The sequence below is a fragment of the Arvicanthis niloticus genome, chromosome 24 (genome assembly GCF_011762505.2).
Source record: "Arvicanthis niloticus isolate mArvNil1 chromosome 24, mArvNil1.pat.X, whole genome shotgun sequence".
NCBI lineage: Eukaryota > Metazoa > Chordata > Mammalia > Rodentia > Muridae > Arvicanthis > Arvicanthis niloticus.
In genome coordinates, this window is record NC_133432.1 from 16517570 (window position 1) to 16542782 (window position 25213).

Genomic DNA, 25213 nt, shown 5'->3' on the forward strand with positions numbered 1-25213 from the left:
CCTGTGCTTCAGGATACAGGTTGAGTTCATTGTGGGCTTATTCTGTCACACAAGTAGAAATCCTTTGGTCAGCTCTTGTGTCATCTCAATGAGATAGGTACTCTAAGAGAACCAGAACCCCCATAGAGTTGGCTGTTGTCCTCAGCCAATCCCATCCATTTGGCTCCTACAGGATGAGTTGGATACAATGAGATGAGGTGGTTCCTATGACCCCACAGATTACCTTCTGGTTGCTACCTCCCTGCTGGGGCTTCCACAGACCACACAGATCCTTTTGTGATGGAACCCAACCAGCACCTGGCAACTAGTGATGACTAGGAGATGGGAGATTTGATTGGCTAGAAAAGTTCTTCCAACCTTCTGTGTTTAAGGTGGCCAGAGATAGTCATAATGAAATAACCGATAAATGGCTGCTATCTCCCCTGCCCTTCCACCCACACCCACCCCTCCCACACCCTGTGTATTGGTTCTGTGTCTTTAGATAAATCAAATAAGGCAATAAGACGAACCATGAGATTTTGGATATATATGTATATCAACATCAGTGAAGGATCCGGAGATCTGGCTCAGGGGTTCAGGACACTTGCTGCTCTCATAGAAGACTGGAGTTTGGCTTCCAGCACCCACATCAGGTGGCTCCTACCATCTTTAACTCCAGATCAAGGGAATCTGATGCCTTCTTCTGGTCCCTGAAGGTATGTGTACATTTATACACAAAAACGCAAAGTCCTGTCACTTTTTCAAAGATGGGTCAACAAAACACACAAACATATAAAACAAGTAGGTTTTCAAACCTCACAGAATGAGAGTGAAGAAAGAAGCTTTGTAATACAGATGGAAGAGTCTTTTGTTAAACAAAGATTTTCTAAAAGGAACAGACATAAATTACAGACAGTAATCTGTAATTTGTATTGCCTTGGGTTCAACAATGAGGCTGGTCTTGGTGGGCAGAAAGGAAAGAGTGAGCTATGATTCCCTTAACTGCAGTGGCTACCCAGATTAGAGGTAAATATTGTCTTTGGCTGTCATCTGTCTGGAAAAACTAGAAGAATCAAGTTCACAAGCCAACAGAGAGTGAGGAAGACAGTCACAGTGTACCCAGGACCCATCCTCCTATTTTCGATTCCATGCTTTAACAAAACAGAAGGGAAGGTGGATATGATTGGTCCCCAAGATGTACCTACAAGACTCCCCTTGACTGATTGGTTGAGTGCCCCTTCACCAGTATCGTGCTACCTTAGGGTAAGTCCACAAACACGTTCCATAGCTGATTTTTAAAATAAGGATGAGTATGTCATGTATTGGAACATGGAAATGAGCCCTGGCACACAGCCCACTGGCACATAGGTAAGCAGCATATCAGGCCAACATTCAGGAAGAAATGTGGACCAGGACAGGACAAGGGTTGCCTCAGTAAAGTAATATTGGAACACCAACACACACACACACACACACACACACACACACACACACACACACCATGGATGTGTCTGAAGTCAGACCTTTAATTGTGTTTCTTCCAACCTCTCACTCTAAAGGAGAAGCAACAGTAAAAAGAAACCCTTCCAATATGCCAGTAGACTTGGCAGTTTATTTAAACAAACAAAGATTAGGAAAACGAGCATGTTTCATAGCCAGAGAAGGTTCTGAGGGCTCTGTTCAGCCATAAGTTCAGGCAACGGAAAACTGAAAGCAGCAGGGAGGGGTGGATAGTTTAGCTGGTTACCACTGGGTGTTGAGCTGGTTCTCAACCAGTGGGCTACCTGTGATTAGCTAAAGCTCAGCTGTTGTGATTGGTTGAGACCACTTGTTTCTTGCAGAAATAGACTCCTAAGTTGAACTTCACTTCGGTTACTTACTCAGTTTGATTGCAGTTTGCTATATAAGGACTCTCAGTACAGAGGTATCTTCAGGCCAAATTTAGTTTAATTACACACACACACACACACACACACACACACACACACACACACACATTCTAAGGTGGATTTAGTTTGTGGTTTTTTTTTTTAATTTGTTTGTTTTTGTTTTTCAAGACAGGGTTTCTCTATGTAGCCCTAGCTGTCCTGGAATTCACTCTGTAGACCAGGCTGGCCTGGAACTCAGAAATCTGCCTGCCTCTGCCTCCGAAGTGCTGGGATTAAAGGCATGCACCACCATTGCCTGGCTCTAAGGTGGATTTTTAACATCTTTTCTCAACTTGTCATGATGGTAGTGCAGACAAAATCATTTTTTAATGATGCCATACATACGTGGAACATTAAAGCAAGCCTTCAAGGTGAAGATGGAAGCAGAGCCGGGTGTCTGATAACTTCACTTAAGTTTTTCTAGTGAGATAATTATTTTTGTTACCATGGTGACAAATTAAAATGAGCTGTACCATGAGACTATATATGCTGCATATAAAAATATACAACCTAAATTAAATGTATATAAAATATTATGGGTACTCTATATTTTCTCCTGAAGTATAAAAGTAACACACTATAGTGTTTTATACCATGTTATCTTCTATAGGTCATATTATTTACTATACAGTCCTTCTATTTCCATTTATTTCATAAGATTCTATAAAATAATGTAATACATACCTAATATATGCACAATCCAGAATAGAGGACAGATCATACCACCTCCCTGAGCTGGTGTCTGATACCCTGGCTTCTCCCTGTTCTTCTGATGTGCTCTCACCTGTTTTATTACAGCTGTTTCTATTTCTGCTCTCCCTAGACACCAGTGCAGAGGGCCCTGGTAATTAGTAGGCTGTCCGTCACCATTCTCTATCCTTAGCTTACAACTTCATCCAACCGAGTTCAGAAGTTCGGTTTTGACTTAGCCGCAAATGACTCCTGCAGTACGGTGAATCTAAAACCAAGCTCTGCAGACAGTAAGGAGAAGAGCCAGGGCTTCCACATGAGTGCCATGCCTTGTGCCCCTGCAGGCAGCACCCCAGACACATATACACCTTTATTTCCATTGTTCTTTCCTGCTGCCCATCCCTGGGGATACCTGTCTGTCAATACAATATTCAGAGCTCTTGGTGTTTGATTGTTTGAATGTTGAGAAAGAACCAAGTCCAAACAAAGGCAACATGTTTACAGACAGACTCAAGTAAACAAGTATCTGGGTATATGTATATTTATAGTATGTAAAGGTAACACCGATAAATACTTAAAGTTGTGTTTGAATACAGAGAGAAATGAATGGTATGTGCACACATACATAAATAAAAATAAAACAAATCTTAAAGAAGAGATGATGATCTAGTTCAGTGGGTAGAGTACCTGCCTAGCATCCTTATAGTCCTGGGTTCAATCCCCAATACAGACACAAACCAGGGATGCCAATGAAAACATGTAATTCCAGCACTTGGAAAGATCAACAGAAGGAGCAGAAGCCCAAGATCATCAAACAACAAGTTTGTGGCCAGAGTGGGAAACAGAAACTATATCACTGTCTTAAGAATGAGGGTAGGGAGAGTTAGTGTTAGCTCCAAGCCTCCCCCATGCTGTGGCTAAGCTGTCCTGACATTTTACATTCAGATCCTCTGATGTTAGCTCACTAGATATGCTGTTCTAGGCATAGGCTGTCACCCACTTAAATAGCTCAGATGCTGCTGGCAGAAAATGCACGATCTTGACAGATGCCGAGAGTTGAGCCCTGCAGCTAGCTGTGTTAGTGATTCAGAGCCTTGGGACTTAACGACTCTTTGAGGGCTGGATTCCATGACTCGCTGGCAAATTGGCACTTCCAAGAAGATATTTAGAGCCAAACAGAAGTGCCTAATAGCTAATAGCAGTCTTTTAAATTTGCCTCATGGAAATATCCCTTGGGGGTATCAGATGTTCCTCAGTGGAGAAGAGGTGATGTGGTTGGCTAAAGAGCTATGGGTAAGGTATGTGTTCTAAGGAGTCAGAGAGCAGGGAAAAAATTTCTTGGTAGCAGTAGGGTGTCTAGTGACATCAGTTCTGGGGTCTTCATTCCTGTGGGCTGTTATGTTTCTTGTGCCCAGGACCAAATATCTGACAAGAAATAAGTTAAGGGAGGAAGGTTTTGCTTTGTATTATAATGCAAGGACACAGATCATCTTTGTGGGGAAGGCATGGCAGCATAGGTGTGAGACATTTGGCCACGGTGTATCCACAGTTAGGACGCAGAGAGAGCCGAGTACTGGTGTTCAGCTTTTCTCCTTTTAACTCAGACCAGGGCTTTTGACTCTGAGGTGCTGCTGCTCTCCCGTGGTGTGCATCCTCCTTAAATTAACCTAGTTTAGAAATTCCCCATCATGGTTAGTTTTTAGCAACTTGACATAAACCTAGACACCCCTGGGAAAGGGCAATCTTAACTGAGGAACTGCCCCTGTTAGATTGATCAGTGGGCAAGACTGTGGGGATACCGTCTTGAGTAATGATTGCTATGGGAGGTCCCAGTCCACTGTGGGTGGTGCCATCCCCGGGCAGGTGGTCCTTGGCTCAGGCTGAGCAAGTGATGGAGAGCAAGCCAATAAGTATTGATACTCCACTGCCTCTGCTTCAGTTCCTGCCTTGAGTTCCTAGCCCGACTTCTTTCCATAATGAACTGTGTAAGCCAAATGACCCCTTTCCTCCCCAGGTTGATTTTGGTCAGGGCTCTCATCTCAGCAACAGAGATGCAAACCTGGCACTCCTTCAGAGATACACCCAGAGACCTTTGTCTCCTAGGTGGCTCTAGTTGGCAGTCAGTATTAAACATGACAGATGTCTACCACAAGCAGATTGGATATAAGCCGACATTGGTTGGCTTGTGTCTGCTGCTATGGTCACAATGTGAAATTGGTGTCTGACCATTTTGACAGGAAGAGGTTTAGTGTGAGCTTAATGGTAAAAGGACTGAGAGTATGGCCCTCAGTAACCAGTCTTGATCCCACCACGGGCCAAAATGGCTAGAATTCTCTGGGGGGGCGGGGGGAGCAAGACTATCTTCAAGAAATTCTTTTTTTATTTTTAGCTGTTTGATTTTTAAGCTTTTTTAAGTCTATTTAAATTTTTTTAGTGTAGTATAAATATTTAACATTGGGATTGTGCTCTGACATTTTAGGTATACCATACTTGTGTATATTCACCATGATATAGAGCAGAGCTCCCCCTTCTTCTTATGTAGCTCAGGCTGGCCTTGAAATTCTATGAAAGCCAAGGATGGCCCTTCCCTCCTTGTCTTCCTGCTTCCAGCTGTTAAGATGACAGACATTATTTATGTGGGACTGGGGACAAAAACCAGGGTCTCTGCACACTAGGCAAGCCCTCTGTCAAGGGCACTAAACCCAGCTCTGCAGAAGTGCTGTAGAATTTAATCTTTTCTTAGAAAGGAAAGTTGCATTTGTTGAACAGGGACGTCCAATCCATCTCCAGGTCCTGGAAGCCACAATTCTTCTCTGTTTCTATGAATGTACTTGACACTTCATCCTGTGATTGGCTTATTTCATTTAGTATTGTGTCCTCTGAGTTCATCCATGTTCTTGCAGATGGCAGTGTGACTTTCTTTTTTAAGGATACATAATATTATATTGTATATATTCGTACATGTCTATTTCAGGATGGAAGGATTCATTCTGGTAAGACAGATTTTTTTTATTACAATGTTTCCTATTTAATTTAAATAGAAAAATAACGATCTTGTGTGTTTGGGGTATAGTGTGGTGATTTGATGCAGAAATGCTATATATAAAACAAACATATCAGGGTGATTGGCAAAGTCTAAGTAAAACCCTTATAATTCTTTTTGTTGGGAAGTGTGGAGTCCCCTTCTTCCCATGTCTCTCTTGCAAGCTGCCCAGTGTTCTTGGACCCACCAAGCATACTACCCTACCCAGCATCTTTTTTTGTTATAAATCTATTATTCTATTTGCACTTACTTAAAAACAACAACAACAACAACAGCTGGGTTGACAGTCTTTACTCCATAATATTTACCTACCCAAAGCTTACTGTGTCTTATATTCTGTCTATGCCTTTTTCACATTTCCCATATAAAGCTCAGGAAACAGGAAAGAGATGGAAAGATAAAATTGTAATTGGCTCAGTTGCATCTCACCAGAGCCCCTTCCTGGACTCATCCCTCTGATGCTATCTCAGACCTAGACATTGTCTGAAGCTATGCATTGTCAAAGGAGCCAAAAAAACCAACAAAACACATTTTCCACTTGTATTTTTATTTACTTACAATTTTAGTCTTCTTTAGGCATGCTCCTGGGTGAGCCAGCATGCGTACATGGAGGCCAGAGGTCAACCTTGGTGTCATTTTTAGGACCCTGGCTTTTGAGACAAAGTTTCTCATAGGTTTTAGGATCATTGATCAGGCAATCTAGGTGGCTGGTGAGGTGAAATGTCTCCAGTCCCCATCCCCAACACTGGAATTACTAGTGCACATTTGAAGGAGGTGAAGGTCCTATCGCCAAGATGGACCCTCTCCTCCTGGGAGGAATCTGCAGTTATCTTTTGAGCAGTGCATTTTCTAATTCACCCATAAAGAAAAGGCTTGTCAGGAACAGTCTGCTGGAAACACATTTCTTAGCTGTCACCTTAATTTTATTCTTAAGACCAGAGGTAGACAGCAGAAGTCTGGTCCAATCTAGGATAAGTGGCATTTGTGCTCAGCAAAGAGGAAAGGAGAGACAAAGCGACTTCCCTGTGATCCTGAGCCTGCTTCAGTGACAGTGGCAGAAAGTGGGTCACATGCATGCTTCCCCACCCATCTGCCTTTTGCTGACCAGAAATATTAAACTCCTTTTTGTGTATGTGCTGGGGATTGAAGCCAAGACAATATGCATGTTCGTCCAATGCACTGTCACTGTGTTCCACCCCAGAAAAAGAAGAGGTCTTTTTTTTCCTTTATAGTTCAAATCCCCACTCCCATCTCTTATTACAGTGTATTGATTCTTCTGTTAGCTTGTGGACCCAGCCCTCCCCTGCCAGATTTGGGGGTATCCAAACAGCTGAAGCTTGTCTTCAGCTAGGGAGGGATATGTCCATTGCTTTTTTGTGGGAGAACTCTAGTAAACACCCATAACTCATAAGGTGAGGGAAGAGAGTCATCTGAGATGGAAGATGCTATGTACCCTTGTCAAACTTTGTGTCATTAAGACCATACAGCTAGACATTCTACCCAAAGGAAATTATCCTACAACGTAAGTACAAAGGCAATTTATCATGTCCTCTCAAAGAATGCACACCACAGCTGTGCTGATGAAGTTATGAGAGAGATGAAGAGTCCAACTTAAAAACATGTCTTAGTCAAGGTTTCTATTGCTGCACAAAACATCATGACCAAGAAGCATGTTGGGGAGAAAAAGGTTTATTCAGTTTATACTTCCACATTGCTGTTCATCACTAAAGGAAGTCAGGATTAGAACTCACACAGGGCAGAAACTTGGAGGCAGGAGCTGATGCAGAGGCCATGGAGGGATGTTACTTACTGGCTTGCTTCCCCTGGCTTGCTCAGTTTGCTGTCTTATAGAACCCAGGACTCCCAGCCCAGAAATGGCACCACCCACAATGGGTCCTCCCACCCTTGATCACTAACTGAGAAAATGCCTTACAGCTGGATCTCACGGAGGCATTTTCTCAAGGGAGGCTTCTTTCTCTGTGATAACTCCAGTTTGTGTCAAGTTGGCACACAAAGCCAGCCAGTACACGTGCTATGGGGAATGAGTGTAATAAGTATCAGTGGACTCTCAGAGTGGTTAACTGATAGAAGGTAAGACTCATTTACTCAGCTGCTTCCCTGGTCATCCCACACATGCATTACAAAGGCGAGTTCTTAGGAGCATAACCCAGTACATCAGGGAATATCCCACTTGAAATCAGTTGCACTGGTCTAGAGAGAGGCCAAAGGTCTCAGCATATGGATCAGTATGAGTGCCAGGGAAGAGAGGCTGGCCTCTGCACTCATGACTAGAACTGCTGCAAACTAAAGAATGCTGAGAGTCGGAGAAAGAGTCTTCCTCGGGGAATAGCACACCTGTTGTCTATTCAGTACCAAATGGTCAACCCTGAGCACGTACATGAAAGTAGCATTTTGCAGACTGAGAAGGTTATATTCATATATATATATATATATATATATATATATATATATATAGTTAAGAGTTAAGAGTTAATTTTATGAGTTTTATATGTCAACTTGTGGTTGGTTCATATTATGTGTCAATTTGGGATTTGTGTGTGTGTGTGTGTGTGTGTGTGTGAACTTGTGGCTGTTTAATTTTACGTGTCATCCTAGTTAGATGTCTGTTGCTGTGAAGAACTCCATGAGCAAAAGTAACCTGAGAGGAAACAGTTTATCTGGATTCCATGTTCCCATCACAGTTCATCATAAAGGGAAGTCAGGGCACGACCTCAGGACAGAAACTTGGAGTCGAGAGCTGACGCAGAAGCCATGGAGGGGTGCTGCTTACTGGCTTGCTCCTCAGAGCTTGCCTTCGTATAGAACCTGCGACTACCTTCTCAGGGGTAGCACTGCCCACAGTAAGCTGGGCACTAGGCCTTCCCCACATCAGTCATCAGTCAAGACAGTATCCCACAGACTTGCCTACAGGCCAATCGGATGTAGGCATTTTCTTAACTGAGGTTATCTCTTCTCAGATAACTCTAGCTTGTGTCAAAGTAGCAACGACAAAAATCTAACCAGCAAGTTTATCAGTTCGGGATCAGTTATTTTGTGTCAACTTGTAGTTGTCATGTCAAGTTGCGGCTGTTAGACTTTGCTCATCTTTGTCTCCTCAGGGTGGCTAGATGTGTATCTAGAAAAGATTAGCCCCATTTGGGTATAGAGTAAAATCCTTTTTGATTCACTAACAATGAAACGAAAAACATAAAAGGACACAGGTCTCTCCATCCCCTCCCCGCCTCAGTCCTTGCTTTGGGCTTATACTCCCACCCCCACCATTCCCTCCCAATTTCCATCTCTTGCCCTACACAGCATTTCAGTCTCAGACTAAATTACACCTTGTGCTTTTCTGTCTCTCTGGCTTAAGTATGACATACTGCGGGGGGTTTTCTGCCTCCGTAATGGTATGAACCAATTCCCATAATAAATCTCCCTTTATAGACCTATATAAACCCTACTGGGTCTCTTTCCCTGGAGAACCCTGACTAATACACTAGTTGAGATAGGATATTAGACACGGTTCCAGGTACACCGTCCTAGTAAATATTTACTGAGTCTATTTTGCCGTGATAATTTCCCCATAGTGTGCAGATTATGGCAGCTCACATTTTATCCTAATACACTGTGCGATGTTTATGCTGTGTGATCTATAGTAAATATTGATTTTTGCCAACACCACTACTGTTCATTTGTGCCTCTTTAGTACGATTTCCATAGGCGGCTTAAAGGGTGGCCGAGAGGCAGGTGGGAAAGAGGTGTTGATCTTTTGTAAAGAGTAGCGCACATGAGAGAAAGACTGTGAAAAAGGCATTTTTTTTTTTTTTTTTTTTTTTTTTTTTTTTTTTTTTTTGCACATCTCACATCCCTCTTTTTACCCAGGGAGGCAGAGCAGAGGGTGCTCATGTGCATTTTGCAGTCAGAGTTTCTTTGAGTCTCACCTCTGTTACTTGATATTTGAGGATTACACAGTCAGCCACTGTATCAATTTTTTTACTTCTCATAATTTCAAATATGTACATAATGTTGTTGTGATTAATTATAATTATAATGGGGGGAGGGGTAATGCTCACCCCATTGTCATCTCCTATCTTTTTGGCATTCCTGCTGAGATTTTGTTTTTTCCCATCCTATTCTTAAAATTTTATTTTTATTTGTGTGTATGTGCCTGTCTCTCTGTGTGTATGCACCATGCATGCTGGTGCCTGTGGATGCCAGAAGAGGGTGTCAGACCCTCTGGACCTGGAATTACAGGAAGTTGTGAACTATCTGAGCTGGATCCTGGAAACACAGAAACAGGAAATACTCTTATCCTCTGAGCTATGTCTCTAGCACCCTTCTTCTTATTTACAACACGTGTGTGTGTGTATGTGTGTGTATGTGTGTATGTGTGTGTCTGTGTGTGTCTGTGTGTGTCTGTGTGTGTCTGTGTGTGCTCAAGTGCATGTGTGCACACACACAGTTGTGTACAGGTCTTATGTAGGTAACCTCAGATGCTGTGGCTGTCTGTTCATGGATGCAATGGCCATGTCATATCCAGAAGACAGTTTTTTCACAGCTTTCCTCCAGAGTCTTACAGTCGTCCTGATCCTCCTTCTGTTATGCTCTCTAGATGTGGGAGCAGGGTATATGGATGTTCTGTTTAGAACTGTTAATCTCCTTAGACTCCAACTTTCCCTTCTGGAAGTGGAAAAATTGGAAGGGTATCTTTCTAAAAGTTATCATTTTTTTTTTTTTTTTTATTAATTTAGGAAATGCAAGACATTCGAAGCTCTCAGCCCTGGCAATCAGCTCATATTTATGTAAATGATTGATACTGTATGTGCACCATGTGAGTGCAGGAGCTCATAGAGGCCAGAAGAGGGCGACAGATCTCCCAGAGCTGGAGTTAACACATAGATGTGAGTTGTCATGTGAGTGCTGGGATTTGAACTCTGTATGAGCAATCAATGCTCGAACCCCCGCCCCCACCTCTCCAGCCTGATGGTGTCAGATGGTGTTGTATTGCACACTCCCTCCTGTGATTAACTTGAGTTCAGTGGGACTTGGCTTATATTTCAAGCCAACCTCAAGTGCATAGGGAGACACTACCATTAGAATAGCCTGCACTGCAAACAGCTCATGGCAGCTTTGATCAAGGATACAGGCTGGTACTTGTCAACAATCCCTGCCGGTTTGGGGAAGTCTGTAATGAGTTTAAAATGAGTTTTTCAATTTTTTGGTTGAATCTCTGATGTGATTTAGTGACAGAGTGTCTTTTAATTTAGGCCTCAGTGGGAGTGTTTCATTTACGGTATCAAAGCATTTTCAAAAGTGCATGAAGGAATTCTTGAAAAAGAAAAATCCATAGCAAATATTATGTCTAACAAAAAAAAAATGAAGTTACAGATACAAATTTTAGCCACGTGCTTGAAACAACATCAAAGCAGATAAAATATATGAGAGATCATTGCTAATAACACTAAAAATAAATCAACAAAGGACATAAAGAAAAGATTCGAATGAGCAGAGCCGTGTAGTTTGTTGTTAACCCCTTGTAGTTTATTGTCTCGAGTTTGCAGGCATGGGCTACAGACCCAGGTATGTCCTTAGTAATTCAACCCGCTGAAAATTCCCAAGCTGCAGGAAGAATTCGGAAACTGCAATTTGGAGGATGAAGGAATGGGCAGGAGAAAGCTGGCAGAAACAGGATTCCTGGGAGGAGCAGAGGAGATGGGTATTCAGCTGAGTACCTGTTAATATGCAAATGTGAGAAAATTATTCCAGAGACCCGGAAAAGAACTGTAATGGAGACCAAGCTCTGTCAGGAGCTGGTGCAAAGGCTGCTGGGAGCAGCTCTGGTTTCCATCGGGTATATCAACTAACTTCAGTGAGCCGTCAGTATTGGTAGAGTCCACAAGGTTGTGCCTTCTTGGTTGGGAACACTTAACTATAGAGTGATTACTTTTCCTGTCCAGCTAAATGACTCTAAAAATCAGGACCTAAATATATCAAAAATGATTTTTAAGTAACAACTGGATGTTAGAACAAATGTATATTTCTAAGAATGTACCAATATCTGGCAGTTAATACAGTAAAATTCATATTGTCTAATATTCCATCAAAAATGTTTAGATGCAGAAAAAGAACCAGGTCAACATGAGAAGTATTAAGGCTACCAGTCAATCTAACAACTAGTCAATTGGTCAGTCATTTAACCAAGTGGTTATAGTTCCTAGTGAGTAATTAAGGATATTGTGATTAGTAAATTAGTATGTCATAACAGAGTATATTTTCTACCTTTGAAACATGTTGGATTTTATTTTCTAAATAAAAAGGTAATTATTTTTTATTTATGCTTATGTATGTATGTCTGTATGGGTATGTGCATGTTTGAGTGTAATACCCACAAAGGGCAGAAGATGGTGTTGTATTTCCTATAGCTGGCATTGCAGGCAGTATGAGTATGTGGGTGCTGTTGACTGGACTCTGGTCCTCTGTAAGAGTAGCAAGTGCTTTTAATTGTTGACCCACCTCTTCACCTCTGATTTCCTATATTTCTGAAAATAAAATTAATGAGCGTAGAGGAAAGGCCTCATTTTTGAAGTGGCATGTTTCAGAAAAATCTGAGAAGTTTGTTTATCTGGGTGGGACCCTGTGGATCAAAAGCTCCATCTCAGCTTTGGCTCGCAGGTGCACACTGTAACTTCTTCCCCAAGGAGGCTGTCTTTTGTCCCCCTCTTGGGTATTGCGGTGCTTCTGACATTGAAGCTTATCTCAAATGTCTTCCTGCTGATGTTAAATTCAGTATCCTGTTCCAGATGAATTAAGTGTGACTGAAAATTACACCTGAGACAATCTCTTCAAGCTGTGAGACACATGAAAAACTCAAAAAAATAAATAAAACAATTGGGGGTTACAGCACACCAACCAGTAAAGGTGCTTTTTATCCTGAGCCGGGAATGCCTCTCACTTGATAGAGTGCTTGCTCATCATGCCTGGGGTTCTGGGTTCATTCCCATAAGCTGGGTGGGCTGATACATGCCTCTAATGCCAGAACTCAGGAGGTGAGGCAAGGAGGATCCAGAGTTCAAAGCTGGCCTGGGCTATATGGGATCCTGGAGTGGAAGGGAGGGAATTCCTTTATAGGTAATGCTGAGGGCCAAAGCTAGGAGTAATAAAAGAGTCAGAGGCTTCAAAAGAAAATATTATTAGCTTCACCATTCCCTGAATAGGCAATGGTGCCTCCCACAGTGGGTTGGGTCTTCCTACATCATTTAGCTAGTCCCTCACAGACATATCCACAGGGCAACCTGATCTAGATATTTCCTTATTAAGAATCTCTTCTCTGGGGCTGGAGAGACAACTCGGTTATTAAAAGGTCTTGCTGCCCTTGTAGAGGACCTGAGTTCAGTTCCCAGCATCTGCATCATGTAGCTCACAACTACCTGTAACTCCGGCTCTTCTCCTGGCCTCTATACACATCTGCACAGACAAGTACCTATAAATAAAAAATAAAATGAATCTTGGAAAAAAAAGAAATAAAAAGCAAGCAAGTGGGACCCCGGGAAAATGGTTTCATTTCAGTCTGTTTTCCCAGGAAATTTTAGAAGGCTTCTTCATTCCATCTAAGTGTTGACCTAGATCCTCCAAGGACATGTGTTTATTGTAGGTTAGAAGTGTCTGGGATTTGTTCTTTGGGGTGATTTGAAATCATACTCTACAACTTTCGTGTTCATCTTGGTTTATAATGAAAACAGCAGGCATAAACACATTCATATATCCTTATTTCTGTTTATCCTCCCTCCCTGCCTCTTAGGTCCTGAACCATCTAGGTGTGGCAGCAAGATGTAACTTACCTCCCTCATAAAGCATTAAGTGGTGCCAGAGGGCAGTGCGCTGAACACAGTGTTGGGTAAACACATAGCGCACGGCCTTCACACTCAGAGCAAACATGTCAGCTGATAATTTCTCATTGTTCACACTGGGAAACAGGCAAGCAGTCCACCTTAAAAAACAGTCCATCTTAAAAAGTCTTGACACTTCCAGTCCCAGCACCGAATTCACAAATCTGCCTTCTAGCTTTGCTGAACGTCTCTCTGTGGATGCTGTTGTTTGACCAAAGAAACAATCTCTCAGGGAAGAGACAAGCTGCTGAGGGCTCACACAGGAGCCTGTAACAGATCCCAGGAACACCGGGACAAAGCTAGCTCCTACCCTTTACCGTTAATCTCTGAATGGGCAATGGTTTTCTATTTAATTCTGGACTACTAGATGAATTACTTTTTAAAATAAAAGTATTTATTTGATGAATTTTTTTTAAGTATTTTGAAATCAGAGAAGAATTCCTTTTATCATGGTAGAGTCCTCTTAACTGGATATGCATCTGGAAACCAGAGGTCAATCTCCAGTGTCTTTTTTCTATTGCCACTCACCTTATATTTTACAAATATTTTAAAAATATGTGTGTATGTATGCACACTTATGCACATGCCTTTGTATACATGGGGGCACATGTGTGCTACAGTACATATCTGGGTGTGTGAGGACATCTTGCAGGAGTCAGATTTCCTCTTTCTCCATGTGGATTTCTGGGACTAAACCCAAGTAATCAGACTGAGCCAGCTCGTTGGTCTTTCGCCATATATATTTTGAGACATGGTCTCTCATGGAGCCTAGAGTTCACCAGTCAGCTAGGGTAGCTTCTAGGAGGCTCCAAAGGTCTGCCTTTCCCTGCCCTACAACTTAGAGCATTACTGACTCATACTCTCATGCCTGTCTTTTCTATGAGGATGTTGGCAATTTGATCTCAGGTCCTCCTGTTTCTATAGCAGATACTGATTAAACCAGTCCCCGCGCCCCCAGCTCCTGTATCACTGTTTCTTTAACTATTCACCCTAGAAAATGTCTGGACTGTTTCCCATTCGAGTTATGACAATTACTGTTGCTGTGAACAGGAATTCCTCATTAGAGTCTTTTCTTGTCTGGATATCAGAAAACGGTGTGGGGTGGGGATGGAGAAATACTCTCTGAGTCGGACAGAACTCCTTTTCTGTAATAAGTGATTTTCTTCTCTATTTTTGAGAAGTAACTTTCTGATGTGCATGAGAAGTCCCAAGCCTCTCCTCTGAACATGCCCGCCTCACGCTGTTCCTCAGATATATTATTAAGTCGTTGGGTCCTTCGGCGATCTTGCTGCTTAAAGCTACTTCCATTCTTCTTCACAGTGCTGTTTACTGGTTACTCCATCATGGGCATGGAACTGTCAGTGGAGAATGGGAGCCCTGTTCCTCACACAGCTTCTGGGAACTGAAGAAAGGCGCTGGGCAGGGGGAAATCAATACTAGTGACCGCCATCCTTCATCGGCTGCGACGGGGCCGGTGGGAACACTATTTCCACCTTTGGCGAAAATTGGGTTATAAGTGTTGGGAAAGCAGAAAGGGATTTTTGATGGTAAAATATACTTCCACCTTCAAGGATGGATGGTTTTGCTGAGGAAATATGAACACATAAGCCACAGCGTCCGGAGCCCGGGAGGCCGGGAGAGGCAATATTGAATTTCAGTGCCACATTGTTGCTTCTTAGCCATTGTTGTAAAAACTCAATTAGAGTCTCTTCCTTTTCTATGAGCCCCCTCAGTCAGAATTCCAGCACCCCGAAGATACAGTTTGTAATTAATGAGTGATAATGAATAGCTTTTGGGACAGCCTGTCATTGGTTAGTATGACTTAAGGATCCCGTGTGTGTGTGTGTGTGTGTGTGTGTGTGTGTGCCCGCGCGCGGGGGGTGGGGTGGGGGTGGGGACCCTGTGGGAAACCCTCTGCTGGCACTTAGAGGGGAGCTATCTCCCACCAGCCTCAGTGGCAAATGTAAAAGATGTGGGCGGGGCTGGGAAATGGCTCTGTGGGTAAAGGGCTTGTAGGAAAACTTGAGCTTACATCCCTAATATCATAGTTCGATTCAGCTGTCAACTTGACACACACACCTAGACACAAAACTTGACACCAACCTGGAAGGAGAGAGAGCCTCACTTGAGGAATCGTCTAGATGAAATTTTCCTGTGTTCATGTCTGTGAGGCATTTTCTTAACTACTGATTGATGTGGCAGGGCCAGGCGCCTACTATGGGGTGGTGCCAACCCTGAACTGGAGGTAGCCTGTGCTATAAGAAAGCAGGCTGAGCAAGCCATAGGGTGCAAGCCAGCAAGCAGCACCCCCTTCATGGCCTCTGCTTTGCGTTTCTTCTCTAACTTCCCTTCATGACATTAAACAAACCTGATAAGGTGAAATAAACCCTTTACTTCCCCAGTTGCTTTTGGTCATTTTCTTATCATAACAATGAACCACAAACAAAGACAGTCTTGCTTTGTAGCCCAGGCTTCCTGGAACTTACAATAATTCCCTTTCTGTCTCTCTGCCTGTCTGTCATCTACCTATTATTTATCACCCTATCATATGTCTATCTATCATCTATCTATCTATCTATCTATCTATCTATCTATCTATCTATCTATCATCTATCTATCTACCTACCTCTCCATCCATCCATAATCCATACACCTGTCTCTCATCTACTTATTATATCTATCTATCTATCTATCTATCTATCTATCTATCTATCTATCATCTATCTATTTCTGTCAATCAGTGAGGGATGCATGTGTGCTATCGCATTTGTATGGAGGTCAGAGTATAACTTGTAGGAGTTATACTCTTTCACTGTGTGGGTTCTGAGGATCGAACTCAGGCTGCCAGACTTAGTGGCAAGCACCTTTACCCATTGAGCCATCTCACAGGGCCCAAGCTTCTGTTTTCGGGCATAAATCCTCCCTCAGCCCCTCAACCACATTTTTTATTTCTGGGTGTTAGGTGTAGGGTCCTAACTGAGCTGGTTCTAACATCCATGGATACAGAAGCTTCCAAGTGGGTTTTGGCCATGGTGAGAGGCCCATACTGAAAAGGCCTCTGCATGCAATAATTGAATAGACATAATTGCAAGGCTTCGTGCCATGTGAAATTGTAAATAGACTGACAATGTAATTTGCACTCATTTATGATACAGTAGCTCATTAAGGCTCCAATTTCCATCCCCTTCATTAGCAAGCTCATCTGCCTCTCTGAGTGAGGCCCCTTTTGTGTGAGGTGTGGCTCTCTGCCCACGGCGATGGCCAAGCGAGTGCAGAAGCACTCTTGGTGACAGCGCAGTAAGTGGCCAAGTGGTATCCTCGGGGTGCTTATCCATCAGCAAAAGAGAAGCAGGTGCAAATTATGGGATGCCTATATTTCTTTTTATCCGAGTACATCTATTTTGTCTGGATGGCAGAGAATGCCTCACATTAAATATAAGCCGTGGGATGCTAACACACCTTCCATAATCATAGTCCCCGTGCCATGGTTTCTCGGGGAGAATTAAATGAATGCCCAACCTGCATGCTAAGCGCTGGGCATGGTACCTGGCAGGGTGAGCACTTCAGAAATGTTTGTAAGGGAGTTGAGTACACGGTTCCACCTGTAAACTAAACCTTCCTCTGTGGAAACTGAATAGTGGTCAGTAGGGTTATGCTGGAAAAAGGGAGTCTCTATGTTTCCAAGACTAGTGGCCATGAGCAAAGAGGCATTTGATGGATACTAAGCTTCGAATCCACTTCTGTTCTTCCTCTGGTGAACTGTGTGGTAATCCAAACCTGCCTGCTGCCAGGTTTGTCCTTCTCCAACTACAAAGTGCAGCTGGTCACTGTGATAGACATTATCTGCTCACTCTCTGTGCAGGCTTCAAGTTAGACACACTCAGAGCTCACGGATAAATGCGAGCCAATGATGGTTCAGTGGTTAAAGGGGTTTACTGCCAAGCTTCATGACCTGAGTTTGATCCTGTTGCACATAGAGGAAGGAGACAACCAACTTCTAAGTGTGTTCTGGCTTCCACAAGCTCTCTGTGGAAATCTCTCTCTCTCTCTCTCTCTCTCTCTCTCTCTCTCTCTCTCTCTCTCTCTCTCACACACACACACACACACGTATATATAATAAAAAAAGAGCAAGTGGACATGTTGGACTTTATTTTTCTTTCTTCAAAAGCATTGTCTCTGTTGCTCTGTCTTCTGCACCATCCTGTTTTCCCTGCAGATGGACTCAGCATGCATCTCCCTGCTTCCTGACTGTGGGTATCACACCACCAGCAGCTTCACGCTCCTGCCATCATGACTTCCCTGTCATGATGGACTGTGCTCTCATCCTGTGAGCCAAGCAAGACAAATGGATTCTTTCTTAAGTTGCTTTTTATCAGGTGTGTTGTCCTAGCAACAAGACAGCGACTAGCACATTCCGCTTTGCTTCTTTTTCCACTTTCCTGTGTATCTTCTCTCCTTCACTCCCACTGATTTCTGTGGTAGAGTCTATGGATCGTCTACCACCTGTTGCATGCTGGCTAAGCATCTCACATTCAGAACACCAGTTGGCATAGTCAGCTTCAGGGGTCAACGTGATACTAACCTAGAGTCACCTGGGAAGAGAGGACCTCAGCCGCAGAACTGTCAAATCAGCTTTGCCTACGGCCATGTCTGTGAGGCATTTTTTTTTTTTAACTGTTAATGGGTGGAGGAGGGTCTAGCTCACTCAGGGCATTTCAATCCCTATACGCGTGGGCCTGAGCTGTATAAGGAAGGTACCTGAGAAAGCCAGAGGAAGCAAGTTAGTAAGCAGTGTGCCTCCATGGCTTCTGCCTCTGCTCCTACTTGAGTTCTTGCCCGACTTCCTTCAGTGACAGACGGTGACTTGAAAATGTAAGTCAAATAAATCCACTCATCCCTAAGTTGCTTTTGGTTATGTGTTTACCACAGCAACCGAAATCAAGCTAGGATATCAGCTCAGCCCCAATAATGACCATAGTTCTTTTCACACACAAGGAAACTGAGTCTCAGATCCGTTAAGCAGCCCAGCTATGCATCTCAATCAGTGAGCTGTGGAGCTTGGATTCAAGCCCAGTCCATCTTAGTGCAGGCCAGAGGTCTTTCATTACCTCAGCTGGGTTTCCTTACATTAGCGCTCCTTTGTATATTTTGTGAAAAACTCCACTTTCTTAGCATTTAAGTTGCTGTGTATGCTACTACTGTGTTCAACGAAATCACAGGTCATCTGCTTTATTTTAAATATATCTAGCATTGAAATGCATTTTTTTTTTTTACAATGTGGGCTTTTGTACACACTGAAAAGAAAAAAGAAAGAAGAAATTTACACAAAGCCTGTCTTGAAAAGAAAATCAAACAAGTAAAATGTGTTATGTAAAATGTGTTATTTTTGAAGTCAAGTGACACACAGTCCAGTTTTGACTGCCTTTTGCTAGTTTCGTAACCGCTGATAGTTTATGAAGCTCTCTGGGCTTCTTTGTCTGTCCAGTGTGGATAATCAAGGACCTACTTTGTAAGATTGATGAGAAAATTAGATTACAAATAATTTGATTATAAAAGTTTTCGTTAAATTAAAACAACAACAACAACAACAACAACAACAACTTTACCCCATGTCTGGAATGCAGTGTATTAGGTTGCATGTGAGTGAACGAGTCCTTGGCTCAATGTACAATAGTGTTTTTACTACGTAGAATTGGGAGGGTTGTCAAGAAAAAGATGTTTGAGGAGATGTAGAGGAAGGAAGAGTGCTGGGCATCTTTGTCCGAGGAGGGACTGTTTAGAAATGAAAGCAGACGGCTGTATTACAGAGTTGGTAAATCAGGTGAGAAAAGTAAGGGCTGGCTGATTCAAGTCTCCATCAGTCAGTCACACAGAACCATGCAGTCTCTAGGCAGAGATGGGAGACCACTGGACAGTGTCCTCAAGCACCCAGGTCTCAGTGTCTTACTTATATGGTATGTTAACCCAGAGAAGCTTGTGGCTGGGGAAGTGGCTCAGTTGGTAGAATACTCACCCAGCACACAGGAAGTCCTGAGTCCGAATGCCCCAGCGCCATATAAAAATGGCAAAGTGGTTCATGCTTGTGATCCCAGCATTCAGATGGCAGAGGCAGCAGGATCACGAATTCAAAAATCAGCCTAGAATCTGTTGGTGGTTTGATTGAGAGTGTTCCTCGTTGGCTCAGATGGCTTCATTCATTCAGTTGGTGGCACTGTTTGGGTAGGTTTAAGATGTGTGGCCTTAGTGGAGGAAGCGTGTCATCCAAAGCAGGGTGGGTCTTGAAGCTGCTCTGCTTTGTGCTTGAAGTTCAATTTGTGAGTCCTCAGCTGCTGCTCCAGCTACCTGCCTCTATGGCTCTGATCTACCATTGTGGACTGTCCTAGTTAGGGTTTTACAGATACCATGACCAAGACAACTCTTGTAAGGACAACATATAACTGGCTTACAGGTTCAGTGGTCAGTCCATTATTACCAAGGCAGGAACATGGCAGCAACTAGGCAGGCATGGTACAGGAGGAACTGAGAGTTCTACATCTTCATCTGAAGGCTGCTAGCAGAATACTGGCTTCCAGGCAGCTAGAATGAGGGTCTTAAAGCCCATGCCTACAGTGCCATGCCTACTTTAAAAGGGCCACACCTACTCAAACAGGGCCACACTTCCTAATAGTGCCACTTCCTGGGCCAAGCATATACAAGCCATCATGTGGACCCTAAGTCACTCGAACCATAAGTCTAAATAAATCTTTTCTTCTGTAAGTTACCTTGGCCATGCTGTGTCATCACAAGGTACTAATATGGCTACCTAGGGTTGGCTTGGGTTACTCTACATCTGGCCTCAAAAGCAAATAGACAAGCTGGAGAGACACTCATCATGTAGATTTTAGGAACCCAATGGTAGAGTGAAGCTTCCATGAGTTAATACCAGTATCCCAAACCAGTTGCTACTAAACCTTGGATCAAATTCAAATAAACAAATATCTTATAGCTTTAAAAAAAAGTATTGTTTCCATTAATTCTTTGGGAATTCTATGCATACAGTGTATTTTGATCATATTAGCTACACTCTATTCACCCCAACTACTGACAGAATCATACCCAAAGAATATATATGTCTATATATTAGTTATATATACATATAAGTATATATTAACTATATCTATTTCTCTATATATGTATGTTAACTATATCTATACATATATATGTATATATATTAACTACATATACATATAGTTTAAGGCAAATTTAGGATGCACGATAAAACTCTGTCTCATAACCACCCCACACACACCTTTGGTGGTGGGAAAAGATGAAAAAGAATCTTTGAAGAACTGGAGAGATAGCTCAGTAGTTAAGAGCTCCTACCGCTCCTGTAGAGAAATAGGCTCAGTTCCTAGCATCCAGGTCTAGCAGTTTATAATTACCTGTAATTGCAGCTCTGCAGGTGTTCTGATCACCCTCTTCTGGGCTCTACAGGTACTTACACTCAAATAAGCATAAGCACAGACATACATGCACAATAATAACAATGGTGATGATGATGATGGTGATCAGTCTTTTTTTTTTAACATAATCTTTAAAATTAAGACTAGTTTTACAATAAAGAAAATTACACATGAACAAAAGCCATTGGTTCTCTCCTCGCTCCAGAGTTTCAGATTCATGTTGGGGGAAGATTTTTGTCCATTTCATTTACCCAGGCATTCTCAGTATCTAGGAAAGAGCCCATTTACATGGTAGTTGTTCCAAAAATAAAGTGTATGAAATGAATAAATGTGAGAGGAACAGGGAACTAACCTCTGTCTAAACATACTGAAAATTATTGAAGGTCATTGGCACACTGCTTGGGTTCCTGAAGTAGGACCTTCAAAAGCATAGGGGTAGGACACTGACTGAATACTGGCTCAGTAAGGATGGCTGCAGACAGTGGCTCTATCATTGACTCCAGATACCCAGCGTGGAACGTGAGCTAAGCCTTTGTGGTCTCTTTGTGTTCTTACTGTTTTTGCTCTCTGATAAACTTGGCTACCACTGCTCATGGGTAGTAAGAATCAATGGTTCATTCTCTGCTTGTGTTCATTTGATTCTAAAACAAACAAACACACAAACAAAAACAAACAAACCTCCCAGGAGCTGAGATTGCATGCACAGACTTTCTCAAAAGTGAAGGAGCACTGGGGGTGGGGTGGGTGGGTGAGTAGGAAGGACTCTGTCAAACACAGATATGAGGCAGAGGTGTGAACGGGATGTGACCAGTTGTGAGTACAGGCGTCTAGAGTTGATCATGCTCCTATCTGTGCCCAGTGGATTTTTATTCCCTCTCCATTGAAGAAAAATGGCTGCTTTTAACCCTGGGCACTGTCTGAGTCCATTTTAAAGACGAAAGAGCTATTTGTTTACAAGGTCAGTTTTTATTTTTAACTTGATTCTATTTTTATGCCTGAGTTGATGCGCAACCTTCTTTTAGGGAGTCCTGGGATGAAGCCTGGGCTATGGGGAGACAGTTCAATTGATGGTAAAATGGAGGTTCTCAGTGTCCAGTGGGTCTGGGAGTTAAGGGATGGATAAACATCTCATTCATTAATTTTGCTTGGAATATCTCCTTCAGCTCTTTCTGGTTGTTCCAAGGAAGCCTTCTACTCTCAAAATACAGTTAAAGCATCCTGTCCTATATTAAGCCCCTTCTAATCCTTTCCCCATGGTTAGTTATCCAGTGCTTCTCTGATACAGCTCTTCCCTGACTCCTTCTTGTCAACCATCCTAATCTTCCTCCTGGAAGGCTGCCAGGGATATCCATGTAACTACTGGGTCAAGACAAGGTTGATGAAACCTTTCCGAAGTGTTCTGGCTATTTTTAATGTCAACTTGTGACAAGATAAGGTCATCTGGGAAGAATAAATCTTGATCAAGAAAAGTGCTTCCATAGACTTCGATGGTAGGCAAGTCTTTGGGAGCATTTTCTTAATGGGTGATTGATACGGGAGGGTGCAGCCCATATCCTGGACTGTGCCACACCTAGGAGTGTGGTCCTCGGTGGTGTAAGAAGACAACCTGAGCAAGCCAAGGGAAGCAAGCCAATAAATAGTGTTCCTCCATGGTCTTTGCATCTGTTCTTGCTTTCAGGTTCCTGTCTTGAGATCCTGTCTTGACTTCTGTTGGTGATGGGTTGTTGCTTAGAGGTATAAGATAAATAAACCCTGTCCTTCCTAAACTGTTTTTGATCATGGTGTTTCACCACAGCAATAGAAACCTTAATTAAGACACTTGGGCTCTGGAAGTCCTAGAAAACTGGGCTTAGCTGCCCATTCTCAATATACCAATTAAACAGATACTGGTGGTAAAGAACAGAGAAAGGAGATGTATTCAGTGTGGCCATCTTGGGAAGAAGAATAAATAAGAGGTCCAGTCACTCTCGAAGTCCATCTTTTGGGTCCCGCCCTATGAAACAGATGTATGCATCACTAAGCTGTCCTGGTCAAGGTGTGGTCCTGCCTCTCATCAATCCATCACTAGCTTCTGATCACTCTTGCAAGGTGGCCTGACAGCTGTGAGAACCGTGTGATATTATTTTCCAGAAGACAAGTTCTTCCCCTGGTTAGCACCAGGCTTTAGCTTTTCTCTCCCACCCACCTAAGATTCTGGGGGGGGGGAGGGGGGAAATTCCAGTTCCTTTGGGATAGTTGTTTCTGGTAGTCAGTGGCACAACACTCTCTCTTTAGAATATCTTTCTTCTTGGCAGGTTGGTTGTGTGGCTCCCCACTTCTATCAGCCCAAATCATTTGGTCATACAGACACACACACACACACACACACACACACACACACACACACACACACGTCACACACAGACTCACACACAAAGAGACAGACAGACAGACAGACAGACAGACAGAGACACTTAACTTTTTTGTTTGTAAGACACACAGCACTTAAAGCCCTTATTCAACCCTGTGTACATTTCTTTCATAAGAACCCAACATTATTCAATCATCTGCTTATAGATTGCATTGCAGAAACGCTCCAAACTGTGCACCCCAAATCAACAACAAAAACCTTTAAACTCACACTCATGGTGATGTCTGATTTAATCGCGGGGCTCCAGTTGTGAATTCAACAGATTAACTAACCCAGGATCCCAATCCTGTTCTAAACATGACATCCATCAAAAGCGCAGATAGTGGGATCAGATGGAAACACACAGAGCAACAGAAATGTGTGTGTGCACCTATGCTGTGTGTGTCTATGTGAGTGGGGTATGTGTGTGTGTTTGTACCTATGTGAGTGGTGTGTATGTGCACCTATGTGAATGGTGTGTGTGTGTGTCTGTGTGCATATGTGAGTGGAATATGTGTGTTTTTGTGACTTATTTTACTTATTTTGTTTTTCCCCTTAAATTACATCCTGAATGATGTAATGACAGAGAGAGAGCCTCTTTAGTGCTCAGGGGTAAGTAATTTTCCAGAGAGAAAAGCTTGTGAACTTCAGAGCCCCCAAGCCATAAGATTAAACCCTGCTGTCACTTCTGAGTGTCCCGGAATGGGACACTTCTCTTTGCTGATCTGCAGAGTTCATGAATCATTAATTGGAGACTGCAATGCCCATTGTACCAGCTCTTCGTCAGCAGCAGTAAGACACTGCAATTAGATTCAGTCCCCAGCACAGAGCAGGCAGCTCACAAATGTTATCTCTTCTTCACAGAGCAGAACCCTGGGACTGCCCTCCAGAGAAGCTGGATGGAGGCACGCTGTTCTCGGATGCTCTGAAGGACATTTAACTCTTCAATCAGATCCTAAAGGCAAAGGCATCCACAACGAGCTAAGGAGGAAAATGACTGCTGATGGTTCTCCCGAGGACAACTTACATCTCGTTCTTGGTGGACTGAGAAAGTGAGCCGCCGATCCATCCATGGCGCTGGCGAATTTACCAAGAGCTAAAAGTAGAAAGTGACCTTTCACCCAATGGACACGGGCCAAGTGAGAAGATAATTGAATTATGACAACAGAGCTGGAGAGGCTGTGTGGCTTACACACTCTTCTTACCAGTAACCAAAGGTGGAGTAGGATGTTTCAGTGATTTGTAGAATTCCTGGTCTTTCCACCTCCCTGTCTTTCTCAGCTCGCTTTCTCTCTTTCCCTTGATTATACACAATATCCTGCTCCTGTTATGGCCTGTGTAGCACGTGGTTGGGGACATGTGACTGGCTGTAGAATTTTGTGTTGTTAATTTAGCCTCCCTTTGAAGCAGCCTCCTAATATTTGTTCCATAGGTATCTGAGTCTCTATGGCCACTTTTCTTGGTGAATGTTTTACTTCTGTGGGGCTAGAACAGAAACATGTGGTGGTGAAAACCCATTTCCTAAGATTCAAGTTAGTGAACATAGCAACAAGGGAATTTTCATGTCTCTGTAGTTCCTCCTAGTCAATCCTGAAAACACCCCTATTAAAGTCATCATTAAACAGATGCCTGGGCCTTTCCTATTGCTGCCTGTGCCTGTCTGGAAAAGTCTGCAGAGCTCTTAATCTTCAGAGATTTGTAGGGGGTAAGGAGGCTTGTGGCATCTGGCACCAGATATTACAGCAATCTTAGTCAACTATGTGAGTTTCAGTTACTGAGCTGACTTCATAAGAGATACATTTGGGTGTCACACTTTGAGAATTCTTGTGTTTGTTAAACATGTCAGCTGACAAGTG

General features: G+C 42.9%; 1 long non-coding RNA gene across 1 annotated transcript; it reads left to right on the plus strand.

Moving 5' to 3' along the window:
- The first annotated feature begins 317 nt into the window (after nucleotides 1-317).
- LOC143437463 (uncharacterized) lies at nucleotides 318-24679 on the plus strand. Its single transcript, XR_013106923.1, has 2 exons — nucleotides 318-695; nucleotides 24222-24679. It is a non-coding gene; the product is annotated as an uncharacterized LOC143437463 (long non-coding RNA).
- The last annotated feature ends 534 nt before the right edge of the window (nucleotides 24680-25213 follow it).